Source organism: Mesoplodon mirus (assembly GCF_964341445.2).
Source record: "Mesoplodon mirus genome assembly, chromosome: 8".
Lineage (NCBI taxonomy): Eukaryota > Metazoa > Chordata > Mammalia > Artiodactyla > Ziphiidae > Mesoplodon > Mesoplodon mirus.
This window is the reverse complement of record NC_138984.1, coordinates 113,059,023-113,077,317: the sequence shown is the minus strand read 5'-3', so window position 1 is coordinate 113,077,317 and position 18,295 is coordinate 113,059,023. Positions and strand designations below refer to the sequence as shown.

Genomic DNA, 18,295 nt, shown 5'->3' with positions numbered 1-18,295 from the left:
GTCCTCACATCCACCAATGTTATCTTTTGTACCTGGTAAAATTACATGATAATTTTGAGATTCATCTATATTGTGATATTACTTGGATCAGTCATTCCTTCCTTTTTATTACTAATGTTCCATTGTATGAATATACCACAATTTGTTTATCTACTTTCCTAATTAGATACTTTGAGTTGTTTTTAGTTTTTTGCTATTATGAATGAAGTTCATTAGAATATTCATGTACATGTCTTTTTGTAGAGGTAATTTTCATTTCTCTTAGGTAAATACATAGAAGTAGGATTACTGTACCATAGCATATATGTATATCTAACTTGATTAGAGACTTCCAAAGTAGTTTCTTCTTTGAAGTGTCCTATTTTTATTGGGTTGGCGTTTTATTGTTGATCTGTAGGGGTTCTTTGTATATTGTGGATACAAGTCTTTTGTCAGTTATCTGTGTACCAAGACTGTCTTCCAGTCTGGCATTTCACTCTCTTAACATTATCTTTAGATGAGAAGTTTAAAATTTTTGACCAAATCATTTATCATTTTCTTTCTAAAGGTACTGACCAAAGAGGTTAGTACATTTTCTGTTCTAAGACATCTTTTCCTACCTCTATCCTAAGGTTGTGAAATTATTCTCTATGTTTCCTTCTAGAAACTTTAGCTTTCACATTTAGGTCTATGATCCATATCAAATTAATTTTTGTGTATGATGTGGGCAAGGGGGTCAGTTTTTTCCACATAGTTCTGCAATTACTTAGCACCATTAAAAAAAGACTTCCCTTTCTCCATTGAATTACTTTGGCATCTTTATTAAAAATCAACTGACTGTAGAGGTGTGGGCTTATCTTAGTCTGTTTGGGCTGCTATAACAGAATACCATAGACTGGGTGGCTTATAAACTATAGAAATTTATTTCTCACAGAGTCTGGAGGCTGGGAAGTCCAAGAGCAAGGTGCTGGCAGATTTGGTGTCTGGCGAGAGCCCACTTCCTGCTTCATGGACCTGTAACCTCACATAGTGGAAGAGATGAAGGCTCTCTCTGGAGTCTCTTTTCTATGTGCTCTAGTCCCATTTGTGAGGGCTCTATTCTCATTATCTAATCACCTTCCAAAGGCCCCACTTCTAAATACCAACCCATTGGGGGGTAGGTTTCAACATATGAATTCTGGGGAGACACAAACATTCAGTCTATAGCAGGGATCATTTCTTACTATTCTGTTCCATTGATTTATTTGTGCATCCTTAGCCAAGACTATGCTATTTTAATTACTGTGGCTTTGTAAAATTGGTATTACTTCTTCCTTAAATGTTTTATAGAATTCACCAGTGCAGCTGTATAACCTTGGAGATTTTCTTTATAGGACGGTTTTAACTTACAGATTCAACTGTTTTCTTCTACCAACATAGGACTATACAGATTTTCGATTTTTTTCTTGTGTCAGTTTTGGAAAGTCATATTTTTCAGGAAATCTATTTCTTCTGAATAATTAAATTTATTGCCATGAAGTTTTTCATACAATACTTTTTATACCTTTTTATTTTGGTAAGAAACTATTGGTATCACCCTTTTTATTTCTGTTGTTGGTAATTTATGTTTTTCTAAAAACAATTTTGCTAGGGTGTAACAATTCTATTACTTTTTTAAAAAAGCCGGTGTTTGGGGGGAGGGAGGGATTCTCTTTCTATTTTTCTTTTTTTTTGAAGTATAGTTGATTTACAATATTATGTTAGTTTCAGGTGTACAGCAAAGAGATTGAGTTATCTATCTCTCTCTATATATATATTCTTTTTCAGATTTTTTTCCATTACAGGTTATTGTAAGATATTGAATATAGTTCCCTGTGCTACACAGTAAGTCCTTGTTGTTTATCTATTTTATATGTAGTAGTGTGTATCTGTTAATTCCAAACTCCTAATTTATTCCTGGGGGAAGGGGTGGATTTTCTTATTTGTTCATCTGTTTTCTAGTTCATTAACCTCTGTTTTTTAAAAATATTTATTTATTTAGGTTGCACTGGGTCTTAGTTATGGCATGTGGGATCTTCGTTGTGGCACGTGAACTCTTAGCTGCAGAAGTCGGGCTTCTTAGTTGTGGCATGTGAACTCTTAGTTGCAGCATGCTTGTGGGATCTAGTTCCTTGACCAGGGATCAAACCCGGGCCCCCTGCATTGGGAACACAGAGTCTTACCCACTGGACCACCAGGGAAGTCCCTGACCTCTGTTCTTATCTTTATTATTTCTTCACTTGTACCTTCTTTGGATTTAATTTGCTTCTGTTTTTCTAACTTTTTTGAGGTAGAAGTTTAGATAATTGATTTTAAACTTTTCTTATTTTCTGCTACATGTATTTGGTGTACTAACTTTCTCTCTGAGCATTCATTTAGCTGCATCTCACAAATTTTGATGTTATTTTTCATTATTTCATTAGTTCAACATATTTTTCCAGTTTCCGTTGTGATTTCTTCTTTGATCAAAGGAATATTTAGATGTGTATTATTTAGTTCTCTAATATTTGGGCATTTAAAAAGTTATCTTTTGTTACTTCAGTTCAATTTCGTGGTGATCAGAGAAAGTTCTGTATGATTTCAACCCTTTGAAATCTATTGAGACTTGTTTTACTTCCTAACATATGTTATATTTTGTGCATGATATTTGAAAATTTTAATTCTTCTCAGTAATACCTTGAGGATTCAGTATAAAGATTTTAAACATCTTTCATCAAATACAACGTAGTCTATATTTTGTTTTGTGAGGGTTAAGGGCAAATAGGTCAATTGCTTTAACTTTTTTCTGCATCTTTACTTATTTTGGTGTCTGCCTGTTCTATCGATTACTAAGAGAGGGGTGTTAAATCTCTAATTATGACTGTATTTGCCTATTTCTTCTGATTCTATCAATTTTTGCAAAGTATTTCAAAGCTTGTTTGGTTGCATACACACTAAAAATTGTCATTTTTTTCTGAATTAATTGACCCATTTATGTTTACCAAACGTCCCTTTTAATTTCTGGTCACACTCCTTGTCTTGAGGTCTACTTTGAACATTTATTTATTTATTTATTTATTTGGCTGCGCCGTGTCTCAGTTGCGGCTTGCGGGATTTTCCTTGCGGCATGCGGGATCGTTAGTTGTGGCATGCGAACTCCTAGTTGTGGCATGTGGGATCTAGTTCCCTGACCAGGGATCAAACCTGCCCCCCTGCACTGGGAGTGCAGAGTCTTAGCCGCTGGACCACCAGGGAAGTCCCTTAAGATCTACTTTGATATTAATACAGTCACCCCAACTTTCTCGGGATTGGCATAGGCATGGTAGATGGTTTTTCATCTTTTAAAATTTCAACCACTTTGTGTCCTTATATTTAAAGTATGTCTCTTTTAAACAGCCTTATATTTAGGTTTTGTTTTTATCCAACGTGACAATTTCTTTGGAGTGTTTAGTTAATTTACATTTAATGTAATTACTAATATGGTTGGATTTAAGCCTAACAGCTTGCTTTTCATTACTGTTTGTCCCATGTGCTTTTTGCTCCTCCTTTGCTGCTTTCTTCAGATTTATATCTTAGCATTCCATTTTATTTCTGGAATTTTTTTTTTTTTTTTTTGGTTGTGTTGGGTCTTGCTTGCTGCCCATGGGCTTTCTCTAGTTGCCCCGAGTTGGGGCTACTCTTCGTTGCAGTGTGCAAGCTTTTCACTGCGGTGGCTTCTCTTGTTCTCTTGCGGTGGGCTCTAGGCGCTTGGGCTTCAGTAGCTGTGGCTCGAGGGCTCTAGAGCGCAGGCTGAGTAGTTGTGGCGCATGGGCTTAGTTGCTCCACAGCATGTGGGATCTTCCCGACCCAGGGCTCGAACCTGTGTCCCCTTCATTGGCAGACGGATTCTTAACCACTGTGCCACCAGGGAAGCCCGGATTTTTTTTAATTGCTTATTTTTTATTAATTGCTCTAGGGATTATGATATTTAAAAATTATCACAATACACCTTGAATTTGTATTTCAGCACTTCACCTACAGTATAAAAAAACAGGAAAACAAACAAACAAAAACAAACAAAAAAACCCAATCCTTTGGAATCTAACTTTGAGACTCAGCCCTGGGCAGAGAGATGCAGTATTTCTGCTGATTGAAAATGTGTGGGCTGGCTGGGAACCAGAAAGCCACTCAAAACCCATGTTTTGCAGGAGTGTGAGGGACCTCCAGGAGCTTCTAGAAAAAGTGGTCTCTGAATATTTAGACAACTGACAGATTCTGGTTTAGTCAGGATCCATTTGCTGCAACTTTTTGCATCATCTGGGGGACAGCCAGGAGGTAATCAAACTTCTTGTGGTTTTCAGTACCCGCTGCCCATCTTTATTGCTCTCCCTTACAACTCGGCGGGGGTGGGGGTGTGGGGAGAGTGTAGTTTAGGGAAATTTTTCTCCTAAGCATGTTTGTGACAAGCTCACTCCACTCAGCGATTCCATAAGACGTGTTGTTGATTTGGCCTCTCAAGAGTGTGTTTTGGGGCTAGTTCGTCAGGACTTCTTGTCAGCCATTCCCACAAGCCTGCGCACGCCTTTGCCCCCGGCTCAGAGGGGAGATGCGATCACTGCAGGGTCCATACCGGGTCATTTTCTCCCAGCTGGCTCGGTTCCGGCGGCGTGTCCCAGTCGCACCCGGCTGCAAGCCCGCGGAGCGCAGGTGTGCGCACCTCCTCCCTGGCTGTGGGGCGCCAGGCCAGCCCGCTTGGGTGTCCCCCCAAGTCCCTTCTGCAGCTCATCTCACCCGCCACCCTGACCCTGTGGAGCCCCGGGACAGGGTGCTCACCCCCCGCTCTTTTTACGGCCCAAACCGGGCAGCTTCCACGGGGAAGAGCCGCCCCCCCCCCCCCCCCCCCCCGCCGCGGTCCCAGGCAGAGCTGAGGTCGCCGAAGCCGGCAGGTGGCCCTGGAGGCTCTCTTCTCTGGGGAGCATTTTCTGCGGCCGGAGGGGAGCGCGGCCCGGCACACTGCCCGACTGCGGGGTCGGGGGAGGGAAGCTAGGCGTGGAGGAGCGGAGGGACTGGGCTGGGGAAGGAGCGCGGAGGGAGGAGCGCCGGGAGGAAGGGGCCGAGCCGGGAGAGCCCCCGCCCCGGGAGGAAGGGGAGGAGGCCGGGTGTTTCCTGGAGCATTCCCGACCCGCCTCGGTGACTCATTCGGCCGGGAAACTCCCAGGGCCCGCCCGGGACCCCAGAGCCGCCGCCGCGGACCAAGGTGAGGAACGCTGCCGCCTCCGCCCCACCCCGCCGCCCAGGTGGGATCCGGACCTCGCTCGAAACCCGGCCGGGAGGGAGCTGGAAGGCGGCGATGCCGGGCCGGGGCCCCGCGAGCGGCCGGGACTTGGACCTCGGCCGCGCGGCCTCCCCGGCTGCGCCGCCTCCCAGGATGGCCCTGGCCACCGCGCTCCGGCCCGGGAGGCGCGGACCCCTGCCCCAGCGCCCCCGGCACGTGGCGAAACTCCAGTGGGGACGGGGTGCACTGGGGTTTTGCAGTTATTGTTGGAAAGCAAGGAGCAGGCGGTTTGCGCTGAGGTCGGCTTTGTGCCCCGCTCTGGGGGAAGGAGGGAGACTGGCCGAGCGAGACCATTTTGCAGATTCTTGGAGAGAGGAGTTCGGGGCTTTGTTAAGGAGCCGGGATTGTTACTTGGGCAGCGCGGTTCAGTACAGCCAGACTCAATTGTGTATTTCAAGCCTGAAATGCGTGCTCCTAATTCGCAGCGCTTGGTGGGCGGGAGAAAAGGGCGGAAGAGTAATTTGGCCATGGGGCTTAAGGAGCGTTTTCTAAGCCGAGAGAGGTGTCCGGACCACGTCCACTCTAGTGTCCAGTCTGAACGGCAGGATAGCGTTGCTTATGAAGCCCCGTGTTGGACGGTCCGCGCTTCTGTGGGAGACCTGGGAGTTTCCCTTTACAGGAGACGAGGGTGCTGTGCGCCTCGCCGCGCCGTGTTTGGCCGAAGCTGGTGAGCCGGGTGGTATTTCTTGGCCGTAATCGACGTGATTCCGTCAATGATCCGTGATTGAATCAGCAGTGATTCCCCTTGCCTAGCTCAGGTTGCTGTTCTTGACAGCTCACCAGCGGCTGCAGCGGCTCGGGGCTGGTGCTGGAAGATCCTGCCCGGGCCGCTCGGCTGGGGCGCCGGCCTTGTGACGGTGCGCGCCGGTGCCTGCCGTCCCTTCTCCCTGGAGGCCCTTCGAGGTTTTCCGAGTAAAGCGCAGAACCTACACGCACGGAGCCCGAAGAAAACAATCAGGGCCACGGCAGGTTTGCGTTTGTGGGAATTCAGTTAGGAAGGTGGTGCCAACGCTGCCTTCGCGCAGCGGCATCATCTCTGTGCCAGAGGCGAACCAGGGAAACGTGGTGGCAGACATTTCCTGTATTAATACATACATTTGTGTGCTCATAGGTCGCCCAAAGAAGAGTTACTCCCCAAGTGTTTTTGTTTTGTATGTGTGTTTACTTAAATTTATTTTTAAGTTGACACATAGTAAGATTCACTTTGTGGGGTACAGTTCAGTGAGTTTTAACAAATGCTTAGTGTAGTGTGATTCCCACCACAGTCAAGATACAGAACAGCTTTATCACCCCCCTGAACTCCTTCTTCCTGTCCCTTTATAGGCAACCCCATTCCCAACTCCTGACCCCTGATCTGTTCTCCATTCCTACAGTTTTGCTTTTTCCAGAATGTCAAATGTGGTTTTTGAGTCTGGTTAGTTCACTTAGCATAATGCGTTTGCGATTCATCCATACTCTGGTTTGTCCCTGGGGTAAAGACATTAAAGTTTAAAACTTGTACCACTAGGGTACAACCTGAGCCATTCAAATAACTTTTGAGTCATGAGAAAAATTACAGAGCTTCAGCTTATTAAAATAGTCAAACAGTACTTAACTACATATACTAAAAGTGAAATTCCCTCAGGACATCTATCTTGGTATGTAGCCTTTTCTGTGCATACACATAGGTTTTGTTTGTGTGTGTTCCTTTTGTAACATAATGAGATTATACTGCATGTAGCATCATACCTTTTCACTTAATGATCTCGGATTATTTAAAGATGTCGGAAATCTTAACATGTTGGCACATGCAGTATATATATACACATGGATAGCCCTCATTCCTTTTAATGGCTGTATATAGTGTAGCTGCATCACAATCTATTTAATCAACCACCTGTCAATTGACATTGTTATTTTATGTTTGTCACCCCCATAGTCAATGCTTGTGTGTATATCTTTATGTATATACTCAAGTTTATCGTTCTGGAAGTAAATTAGGGTCTAAATAATAGCTAACATTCCTTGAGCACTTACTTTGCTCCAGCATCGTTCTAAGCCAGGGCTACTTTTCCTGTAAAGGTCCAGATAGTGACTACTTACGGCTTTGCTGGCCGTAGGGTCTCTGTCACAGCCTCCCCAGTTGCACTGTTGCAGCAGAAGTCGGCACAGACAGTCTGTAATGAATGAGTATGGCTGTGCCCCAGTAGGACTTTGCTTGTAGAAGCAGACCGTGGGCTGTAGTTCGCTAACTCCTGAGTGTTCTATATACTAGTTATTCTCACGACCCTCAGAGGTGGGTGCAATTATTACTCCCACTTTATGGATGAGGAAACTGACCAAGAGGTGAAGTATGTGTCTAAAGTTACATGCCTGGTAAGTGGCAGAGCCCGACTTTGAATCCAGCCATCCGACTGCACACTCGTAAGTTAAAACTTAGAAAGAAGCACGGGCTTCCCTGGTGGCGCAGTGGTTGAGAGTCCGCCTGCTGATGCAAGGGACTACGGGTTCGTGCCCCAGTCCGGGAAGATCCCGCATGCCGCGGAGCGGCTGGGCCCGTCAGCCATGGCCACTGAGCCTGCGCGTCCGGTCCGCAACGGAAGAGGCCACAACAGTGAGAGAGGCCCGTGTACCGCAAAAAAAAAAAAAAAAAAAAAATTAGAAAGAAGCTGTCAATAATGCGTTCTGCAAAATGTTAGACCCTGGGACCTGACCCTCACACACCTATTGAATCATTTACCTGCGATTTTTTGAAGGCACTGTGCTTGCTCAGGTACCACTCCAGGAGCACCTGCCTCCACTCCCCAGGTGGGCCAGTGTTCCCTCAGCCCCTCTCACTGTGTGACAGTCTATGTCCTGGCTTTTGATCTGCGTTTCACTAGCACCAGTTTATAGAGGGGTCAGCTCAGTCAGTGCCTGGGGCCGCCCACTAGCCAGTGGGAAGAAAGATACATTTTAGCAGGTGTGATCAAGTTGGGTCTTGGCAAATCTACTGCTTGGACTGTTGTTGATGTCTGCTATATGTTCACCGTTCACCTGAGCCCTGGCGGGTATGTTGCTTGGACTACCTTCGACCATATTTCTTCTTTGGTATCGTGGGAAAAGCACCTATTAGGTTGCGATGAAGATCATATGAGGTGTAATGTATATAGGAAATGTACTGTATAAGGGGCTGTTGCTATTCCTGCTATGTTTTCTAAAGCTTTTGTATAACTAACCAGTCCTAGCTACTCATTGGTTTTGCAACCAAAATAAGTATAGCATGGGTTAACTACATCTGTGTAATTTAAAAACCTTATTTTAGCCGGGGCAATAAGGTCAGAAAAATAAATAAAAGGCAGATTGGAAAGAGAAAATAAAATTGTCCCTTTTTGCAGATGGTATCTACATAGAAAATCCAAGGAATCTGTGAAAAAACTATTAGAACTAGTAAGTGAAGTTTAACCAGGTCACAAAATACAGTCAACACATGTAAGTCAATCTTATTCTATATACAAGCAATGTGCAATTAGAAAGTGAAATTTTAAAAAATACCATTTTCAGCAGCTTCAAAAAATCAAATACTTACATATAAATTTAATTAAACCACATGCAGGATCTATATGCTGAAAACTACAAAATGCTGATGAATGAATCAAAGATCATGTAAATAAATGGAGAGGCACATTGTGGTCACGGGTTGGAACACTCAACATAGTAAAGATGTCAGTTCTCTCCAAATTGATCTATAGATTTAACACAATTCCAATCAAATACTGCAGCAAAAAAATATTTTAACTTTATTGATGTATAATGTACATACTATAAAATTTACCTATTTCAAGTGGGCGGTGATTTTTAGTAGATTTACGGAGTTGGGCAGCAGCACCATAACCCAGTTTTGGAACATACGGATCACCCCAATAAGATCGCTCATGACCTCTCACAGTTAATCCCCATTCGTAGGCCCTATTCCAGCTAATCACTAATTTGCTTTCTTCTATAGATTTGCCGTTTCTGGACATTTAACATAAACGAAAGTGTACAATTTGTGGTCTTTATGTGTGGCTTCCTTCACCTAGCATAATGTTTTTGGAGTTTATCCCTGTTCTAGCATGTACCAGCATTTCATTCCTTTTTGTTGCATTGTATTCCATTGTATGGATATATCACATTTTGTTTAACCCTCCATTAGATCCATTTTTTGCCTGTTATGAATAACTGCTGCTATGAAGACTCATGTGCAAGTCTTTACGTGGGCATATGTTATAATGTCTTTTGGATAGAAATCTAGAAGTGTTCTTGCTGGGCCATAAGATATTTTTGTTTATTAGAAGTCTCAGGAGGATGTTTTTATAGATAAAAGACAAACTGACTAAAATTTATATGAAGGGGAAAATAAACTGGAATATCTGAAAAAAATGATTAAAAACAAAAATAAATTGGGGAAATCACCTTGCCTGATTTTTTTTACTATAATAAAATACAAATAACCCAAAATTTACCATTTTAACCATTTTAAGTGTACAGTTTAGTAACATTAAGTTGTACAGCCATTACCACTATCCATCCCCGAACTTTTTCTTCATCCCAAACTGAACCTCTGCACTTATTTATTTCTTTATTTTATTGAAGTATAGTTGATGTACAATGTTTCAGGTGTACAGCAAAGTGATTCCGTTTTGTATATATACACATATATATACACATACATATACATACATACACACATATCTGTTCTTTTTCAGATCGTTTTCCATTATAGGTTATTATAAGATATTGGATATAGTTCCCTGTGTTATACAGTAGGTCCTTGTTAATCTATTTTATATATAATAGTATCTGTTAATCTCAAATTCCCAATTTATCCCTCCCCCCACTTCCCTTTTGGTAACCATAAGTTTGTTTTCTATGTCTGTGTCTGCACCCACTTAAACACTAACTCCCCATTCCCTTATTCCTCCAGCTCTTGGTAGCAATGATTCTACTTCCTGTCTGTGAACATGACTATTCCAGACACCAATTAAGCATTGCCATGAACATGGTAATTCAGTGTTTCATTTCTTTGAGCAGTGGTCGTACTGTTTTCCGTAGCAGCTTCACCAGCCTTTATGTGTACCAGCAATGCACAAGGGTTCCAGTTTCTTCACATCCTCACCAACACTTGTTATTTTCTGGTGTTTTTTTTTTTTTTTTTTTTTTTTAATAATAACCACCCTAATGGGTGTGAAGTAGTATCTCATTCTGGTTTTGATTTGCATTTCCCTAATGCTTAATGGTGTCGATCATCTCTTCATGTACTTATTTGCCATTTGTGTATCTTCTTTACAGAAACGTCTATTCAAATCCTTTGTCCATTTTTTAATCATGTTGTTTGGTTTTTTTAGTGTTGAGTTTTAGGAATCCTTTATATATTTTGGATAACAATCCCCTATCAGATACAGGATTTGCAAGTATTTTCTCGCATTCTGTGGGTTATCTTTTCATTGTCTTGTCCTTGGGTGCACAAATGTTTTTAAGTTTCATGTCCAGTTTATCTACTTTTTCTTTTGTTGCTAGTGCTTTTGCTGTCATACTCAAGAAATCATTGCCAGGCTTCCCTGGTGGCGCAGTGGTTGGGAGTCCGCCTGCCGATGCGGGGGACACGGGTTCGTGCCCCGGTCCGGGAAGATCCCACATGCCGCGGAGCGGCTGGGCCCGTGAGCCATGGCCGCTGAGCCTGCGCGTCCGGAGCCCGTGCTCTGCAGCGGGAGAGGCCACAGCAGTGAGAGGCCCGCGTACCGCAAAAAAAAAAAAAGAAATCATTGCCAAATCCAGTGTCATGAAGATTTTCTCATATACTTTCTTCTAAGAGTTTTATAATTTTAGCTCTTCTGTTTAGGTTTTTTGTTCATTTGAGTTAATTTGCATATATAGTGTAAGGTGATGATCCAATTAATTCTTTTGAATGTGGATATCCAGTTTTCCCAACACTATTTGTTAAAAAGACTGTCCTTTCTTCAGTGAATGGTCTTGACACCCTTGTTGAAAATCATTTGACCACATACACAAGGGTTTATTTCTGGGCTCTTTATTGTTTCTTTAGTCAATGTGTCAGTCTTTATGCCAGTACCACACTATTTTGATTACTGTAGCTTTATAGTAAGTTTTGAAATCAGTAAATGTGAGACCTCCAGCTTTGTTGTTCTTTTTCAAGATTGTTTTTGCTCTTCTGGGTCTTTTGAGATTCCATATTAATCTTAAGGTGGGCTTTTCTATTTTTGCAAAAAATGCTTTTGGAATTTTGAAGGGGGTTACATTGAATCAGTAGATGGCTTTGGATTATATTGTAAATTTTTTTTTTTTTTTGGCTGCCCCACGTGGCTTGCGGGATCTTAGTTCCCTGACTAGGGATCAAACCCAGGCCCCTGGCAGTGAGAGTGTGGAGTCCTATCCACTGGACTGCCAGGGAATTTCCTATATTGTCATCTTAATAATATTAAGTCTTCCAGTTCATGAACATGGAATATCTTTCCATTTATTTGTGTCTTTAATTTCTTTCAGCAGTGTTTTGTGATTTTTAAAAATATTTATTTATTTATTTTGGCTGCACCGGGTCTTATTTGCAGCATGTAGATCTTCGCTGCGGCATGCATGCGGGACCTAGTTCCCTGACCAGGGATCAAACTCAGGCCCCCTGCATTGGGAGCACAGAGTCTTAACCACTGGGCTACCAGGGAAGTCTGTGTTTTGTAATTTTTAGTGTATGAATCATTCACCTCCTTGCTTAAATTTATTCTTTTTTTTTTTTTTTAGTTGCGTTGGGTCTTCATTGTGGCATGTGGGTTTTCTTTCTCTAGTTGCGGCTCACGGGCTCTGGAGACCCTGGGCCCTGTAGTTTACAGCACATGGGCTCTCTCGTCGAGGCCCACGAGCTCAGTAGTTGTGACGCCCAGGCTTAGTTGCCCCACGGCATGTGGGATCTTAGTTCCCCGACCAGGGATCGAAACTGTGTCCCCTGCTTTGGAAGGCGGATGCTTTACCACTGGACCACCAGAGAAGTTCCTAAATTTATTCTTAAGTTTTTTTTTTTCTTTTTGATGCTATTGTAAATGGAATTGTTTTCTTTTCTCTTTTTTCTTTTTTCTTTTTTTTTTGCAGTACGCGGGCCTCTCACTGCTGTGGCCTCTCCCGTTGCGGAGCACAGGCTCCGGACGCGCAGGCTCAGCAGCCATGGATCACGGGCCCAGCCGCTCTGCGGCATGTGGGATCTTCCCGGACCGGGGCACGAACCCACGTCCCCTGCATCGCCAGGTGGACTCTCAACCACTGAGCCACTAGGGAAGCCCGGAATTGTTTTCTTAATATTCTTTTTGGAATATTCATTGCTAATGTATAGAAATGCAGCTGATTTTTATGTGTTGCTTTTGTATCCTGCAGCTTTGCTTAATTCATTTATTAGCTGTAACAGGTTTTTTTGTGATTTTTGTGGTTTTTTAGGATTTTCTACATATAAGATCATGTTCTCTGTGGTTTCATGTATTCTGAGGTTGTTTCATTAGGTGAATATGTTAATAGTTGTTACATCTCACTGGTGGAGTGACCATTTTGTCATAATGTTTCTAGTAACGATTTTTGTTTTCAAGTCTATTTTGTCTAATATTTATCTAATATTCATATAGCTACTTCTGGCCACCTTTGGTTTCTCTTTGCATGTTATATCTTTTCCCATCCTTTTCGTTTCACCCTCCCTGTATCATTGAATTTAAAATTTGTCTCTCACAGCATGTTTCTTTAATCCATTCTATCAATGTCTGCCTTTTGATTGTGTACTCCATTTACACGTAATGCAGATAACTTATATGGTAGGATTTACATTTGCCATTTTGTTATTTGTTCTTTTTATATCTGGAGACCCTTTGGCCATAAGTGAGGGGCTTAGGGACAGAGCTTATGCTCTGTAGGAGCCAGTAGAGAACCTAGCACCATGAATGGGGCTTAAATATGGCAGCTCGGGCCTGAATTCAGGCTATCTAATAAGATTTCAGAGCACTCCAGGGATAAGATTTGCATTTATATGAACTTTCTGTGTTAAAGGCCTCTCAGAACATGGTCTCAAGAACATAGGGATGTGTTTTTTACCTTTGTGTTGGTCTGAGCCTGGTGTGCACTTGTGTTGTTCAGCAGAAGCTTGCTGCGCATTCATTTACCTGGCTGTGCCCCCATCCAACTTCATCATGGCTGCCTCACCTCCACACAAGGCTGTGGGGACAGAAATCACAGGCCTTGAACTGTGGCTTTCACATTTTTTAGTTGTGAACAAGACAAATGGACAGTGATAGCTGCTGTGACTTTTGAAGCAAGTGTATTTGTGATTTGTATTTATATCTCAGATACTTCACTCGCCAGGGTTGTCAGGTCCTGTTCTTCACTCTCTCTTGGGGGAATTTTGTTCCACAGGAGAGAAAAACCAATGCCTAGAGAGCAGTGAGTTTCATCTTGGAACCTGATTTGACAGCCAGAATTTTATGTTCAGAGCTAGCATGCCCATGCCTTGTGCCTGTGTTGTCCTGGCCAGGACTGGGGTGGCAGGGGGAGGGTGGGCAATGATTCGTCCTTGAAGATACTCACAGAAGAAGGTACACTTTGCTCTGAAGAACCACACCGCCCCAAGTCAGACGTGGTGATGAGGATTTGCATTCTATTTAAATCCCTATCTAAAGCTTGACCTACTCAAGCTGTTCCATTTTAAAGAATTTAAAGACAGTATGGTACTGGCACAAAAACAGAAAGATAGATCAATGGAACAGGATAGAAAGCCCAGAGTTAAACCCACGGACATATGGTCACCTTATCTTTGATAAAGGAGGCAGGAATGTACAGTGGAGAAAGGACAGTCTCTTCAATAAGTGGTGCTGGGAAAACTGGATAGGGACATGTAAAAGTATGAGATTAGATCACTCCCTAACACCATACACAAAAATAAGCTCAAAATGGATTAAAGACCTAAATGTAAGGCCAGACACTATCAAACTCTTAGAGGAAAACATAGGCAGAACACTCTATGACATAAATCACAGCAAGATCCTTTTTGACCCACCTCCTAGAGAAATGGAAATAAAGACAAAAATAAACACATGGGACCTAATGAAACTTAAAAGCTTTTGCACAGCAAAGGAAACCATAAACAAGACCAAAAGACAACCCTCAGAATGGGAGAAAATATTTGCAAATGAAGCAACTGACAAAGGATTAATCTCCAAAATTTACAAGCAGCTCATGCAGCTCAATAACAAAAAAACAAACAACCCAATCCAAAAATGGGCAGAAGACCTAAACAGACATTTCTCCACAGAAGATATACAGACTGCCAACAAACACATGAAAGGATGCTCAACATCTTTACTCATTAGAGAAATGCAAATCAAAACTACAATGAGATATCATCTCACACAAGTCAGAATAGCCATCATCAAAAAATCTAGAAACAATAAATGCTGGAGAGGGTGTGGAAAAAAGGGAACACTCTTGCACTGCTGGTGGGAATGTGAATTGGTACAGCCGCTATGGAGAACGGTATGGAGGTTCCTTAAAAAACTAAAAATAGAACTACCATATGACCCAGCAATCCCACTACTGGGCATATACCCTGAGAAAACCATAATTCAAAAAGAGACATGTACCAAAATGTTCATAGCAGCCCTATTTACAATAGCCCGGAGATGGAAACAACCTAAGTGTCCATCATCGGATGAATGGATAAAGAAGATGTGGCACATATATACAATGGAATATTACTCAGCCATAAAAAGAAATGAAATTGAGCTATTTGTAATGAGGTGGATAGACCTAGAGTCTGTCATACAGAGTGAAGTAAGTCAGAAAGAGAAAGACAAATACTGTATGCTAACACATATATATGGAATTTAAGAAAAAAAATGTCATGAAGAACATAGGGGTAAGACAGGAATAAAGACACAGACCTACTAGAGAATGGACTTGAGGATATGGGGAGGGGGAAGGGTAAGCTGTGACAAAGTGAAAGAGCGGCATGGACATATATACACTACCAAACGTAAGGTAGATAGCTAGTGGGAAGCAGCCGCATAGCACAGGGAGATCAGCTCGGTGCTTTGTGACCGCCTGGAGGGGTGGGATAGGGAGGGTGGGAGGGAGACGCAAAAGGGAGGGGATATGGAAACATATGTATATGTATAACTGATTAAATTTGTTATAAGGCAAAAAATTAAAAAAAAAAAAAAAAAAAGAAATGTTCTACATCAGGGTCATGGCAATAGTTATGCAGCTGTATTCGTTCGTCAAAACCCATCAAACTGTAGCTTAAACTTGGTGCATTTTATTGCCAACTAAAAGAAAGAAAAATGGAGAGGGAAATAGACAATAAAATAAAGATAATGACAAAAAGAAAAAAAAAAAAAAAAAGAATGAAGTAGATATATGTACACTAAAAAGTAAAACTCCCCCAAGATATACTGTTGAATATGTTGAATAAAATCAAGATGTGTAAAAAAAAAAAAAAAAAAAAAAAAAGAATTTTCGTCTTTTTCCACAAATCCTCCTTGGAAGGACCAGTCTCCATAAAACCAATGAGCTTTAAAACCACCTGGACTCTTGACTGATTGGGGTTGTTTGTCTCCAGGGGTCATGGAATAACTAAGTGTGTTAAGTCAAGCAGACCTGTGTGTATGCATGATAATTTCACAGATTCTGGACAGTAAAGTTTTGCTCCTTCCCTGGACACCACACTGATAAGGGTCTTGTACATGCAAGTTGGGTTTCTTCCTTTGCTTTGATTGAGGTGGGGGCGTGTGGATTAGTCAGGATTCTCCAGAGAAACAGAACCAATAGGGTATGTTTATATATAGAGAGAGATTTATTTTAAGGAATTGGCTCACGTGATCGTGGAGGCTGGCAATTGTGAATTCAGAGTAGGCAGGCTGAGACCCCGGAAGAGTTGATGTTGCAGCTTGAGTCCAAAGGCCCTCTGGGGGCAGAATTCAAATCCAAAGAGGACCTCGGTTTTTTCTCTTAAGGTCTTCAACTGTTTGGACGAGGCCCACCCACACTATGGAGGGTCATCGGCTTTACTCAGTGTGCCCATTTAAATGTAAATCACACCTAAGAAATACCTGCACAGCAACATCTAGACTAATGTTTGACCAAAAGCTGGATTATACCATAGCATAGTCAAGGTGACACATAGAATTAATCATCATAGAGAGTAGTTTTTCTTTTGTATTTTAATTTGCATTTTAGGTAGTTGCCTCCTCCAACAAAGATTGGCTTCAAGGTAAGCCCCATGCAAAGGGTGGAAAGGGATTTGGGGGGGATCCCTGCCCTCTGGAACTGCCATATGAGCCAGGGAAGAATCAACACTGCCTACCCTCCCTCCACCAGGAAGAGGGAACACACCTTTCCACGTGTCCCTGCCAGACCTTGCACACAGGCACTGAGAGGCTGTGACCCTCTCAGCGGCCACAGATGGCCCCAGGTACACCAGAGGTGGATAGAGCAGAGTTCGTTCACTCCGGGAAGCCTCTGCCAGAATGGCCGAGGTCTGGGGCAGCTGCCATGGAAGATGTGACTTCCTGCCCTGCACTTCTGGGTGACCCTGAGCCGGGTTCTCTGTGTGTCACCTGGACTCCAGTGGCACATTTTGGGCTTAGCCCACAGGCTGTGTGGAATTGGCTATGACCCTGGAAGGGCTCTTGAGAAGCTCCTGGAACTCTCAGGTGTCTTGATTCTGCCTTGAGGTCAAGGCAGGAGGGAAAATGTGCTGTATTATAGGGCCTCTGGGGTGTGACTCAGCCTAGGGGTCCCCCCAGACTGGGGCAGAGGCAGCCCGGGTGCTGCGGCGCTGTGGGCCTCGGCTCGCTGTGCGAAGACACAGCCGTGCGTGCCCTTCCTGCGGACTCCGAGCATGAAAGGCTCGAGTTCCCTCCGAGTTCTCCCTTTTCCCGAAGGTCGGGTGCATTTCGGCAGAGTTAGCCCCCGTTGTGTTTTTTTGTTTTTGTTTTTTTTTACATTTTTATTGGAGCATAATTGCTTTATAATGGTGTGTTAGTTTCTGCTTTATAACAAAGTGAATCAGTTATACATATACATATGTTCCCATATCTCTTCCCTCTTGCATCTCCCTTCCTCCCACCCTCCCTATCCCACCCCTCCAGGAGGTCACAAAGCACCAAGCTGATCTCCCTGTGCTATGCGGCTGCTTCCCACTATCTATCTACCTTACGTTTGGTACTGTATATATGTCCATGCCTCTCTCTTGCTTTGTCACAGCTTACCCTTCCCCCTCCCCATATCCCCAAGTCCATTCTCTAGTAGATCTGTGTTTTTATTCCTGTCTTACCCCTAGGTTCTTCATGACATTTTTTTCTTAAATTCCATATATATGTGTTAGCATACGGTATTTGTCTTTCTCTTTCTGACTTACTTACTCTGTATGACAGACTCTAGGTCTATCCACCTCATTACAAATAGCTCAATTTCGTTTCTTTTTATGGCTGAGTAATATTCCATTGTATAAATGTGCCACATCTTCTTTATTCATTCATCTGTCGATGGACACTTAGGTTGCTTCCATGTCCTGCCCAATGTAAATAGAGCTGCAATGAACATCTTGGTACATGACTCTTTTTGAATTATGGTTTTCTCAGGGTATATGCCCAGTAGGGGTATTGCTGGGTCGTATGGTAGTTCTATTTGTAGTTTTTTAGGGCACCTCCATACTGTTCTCCATAGTGGCTGTGCCAATTCATTTCCGCGTTGTGTTTTGCGCGGGCGTGTTTAGGGAACTCTGCGCCTCCGGAGCTTGTGATTGGCTTTACAGCGACTGGGGCACCGTGCAGCCCGCTGGACAGCCCCCCCGCCACCCCGCGCGGCTCTCCCCGAGGGCCCAGCTTCCGCCCGGTGGGGCCACGCGCGTCGCCGTCCGTCGCAGGTCCCCTAGCCGCGGTCGGGCCAGGCCGCCTTCCCGCTCCTGCACGGCTCTCCGGGCCTCACAGCCGGCCGGTTCCCCGCCTTTCCCCGGCTTTCTGTGCC

General features: G+C 43.2%; 1 protein-coding gene across 3 annotated transcripts in view; it reads left to right on the top strand.

Moving 5' to 3' along the window:
* Positions 1 to 5,127: 5,127 nt before the first annotated feature.
* The window catches only part of CYFIP1 (cytoplasmic FMR1 interacting protein 1), a 95,777-nt gene continuing 82,609 nt past the window's right edge, over positions 5,128 to 18,295 (top strand). For 2 of the 3 annotated variants that reach the window (XM_082630804.1, XM_082630806.1), the window contains exon 1: positions 5,128 to 5,212. The gene's annotated coding sequence lies outside the window, so the exon portion shown is untranslated. The remainder of the gene's footprint in view (positions 5,213 to 18,295) is intronic. The other variant, XM_082630805.1, reaches the window with a different exon arrangement.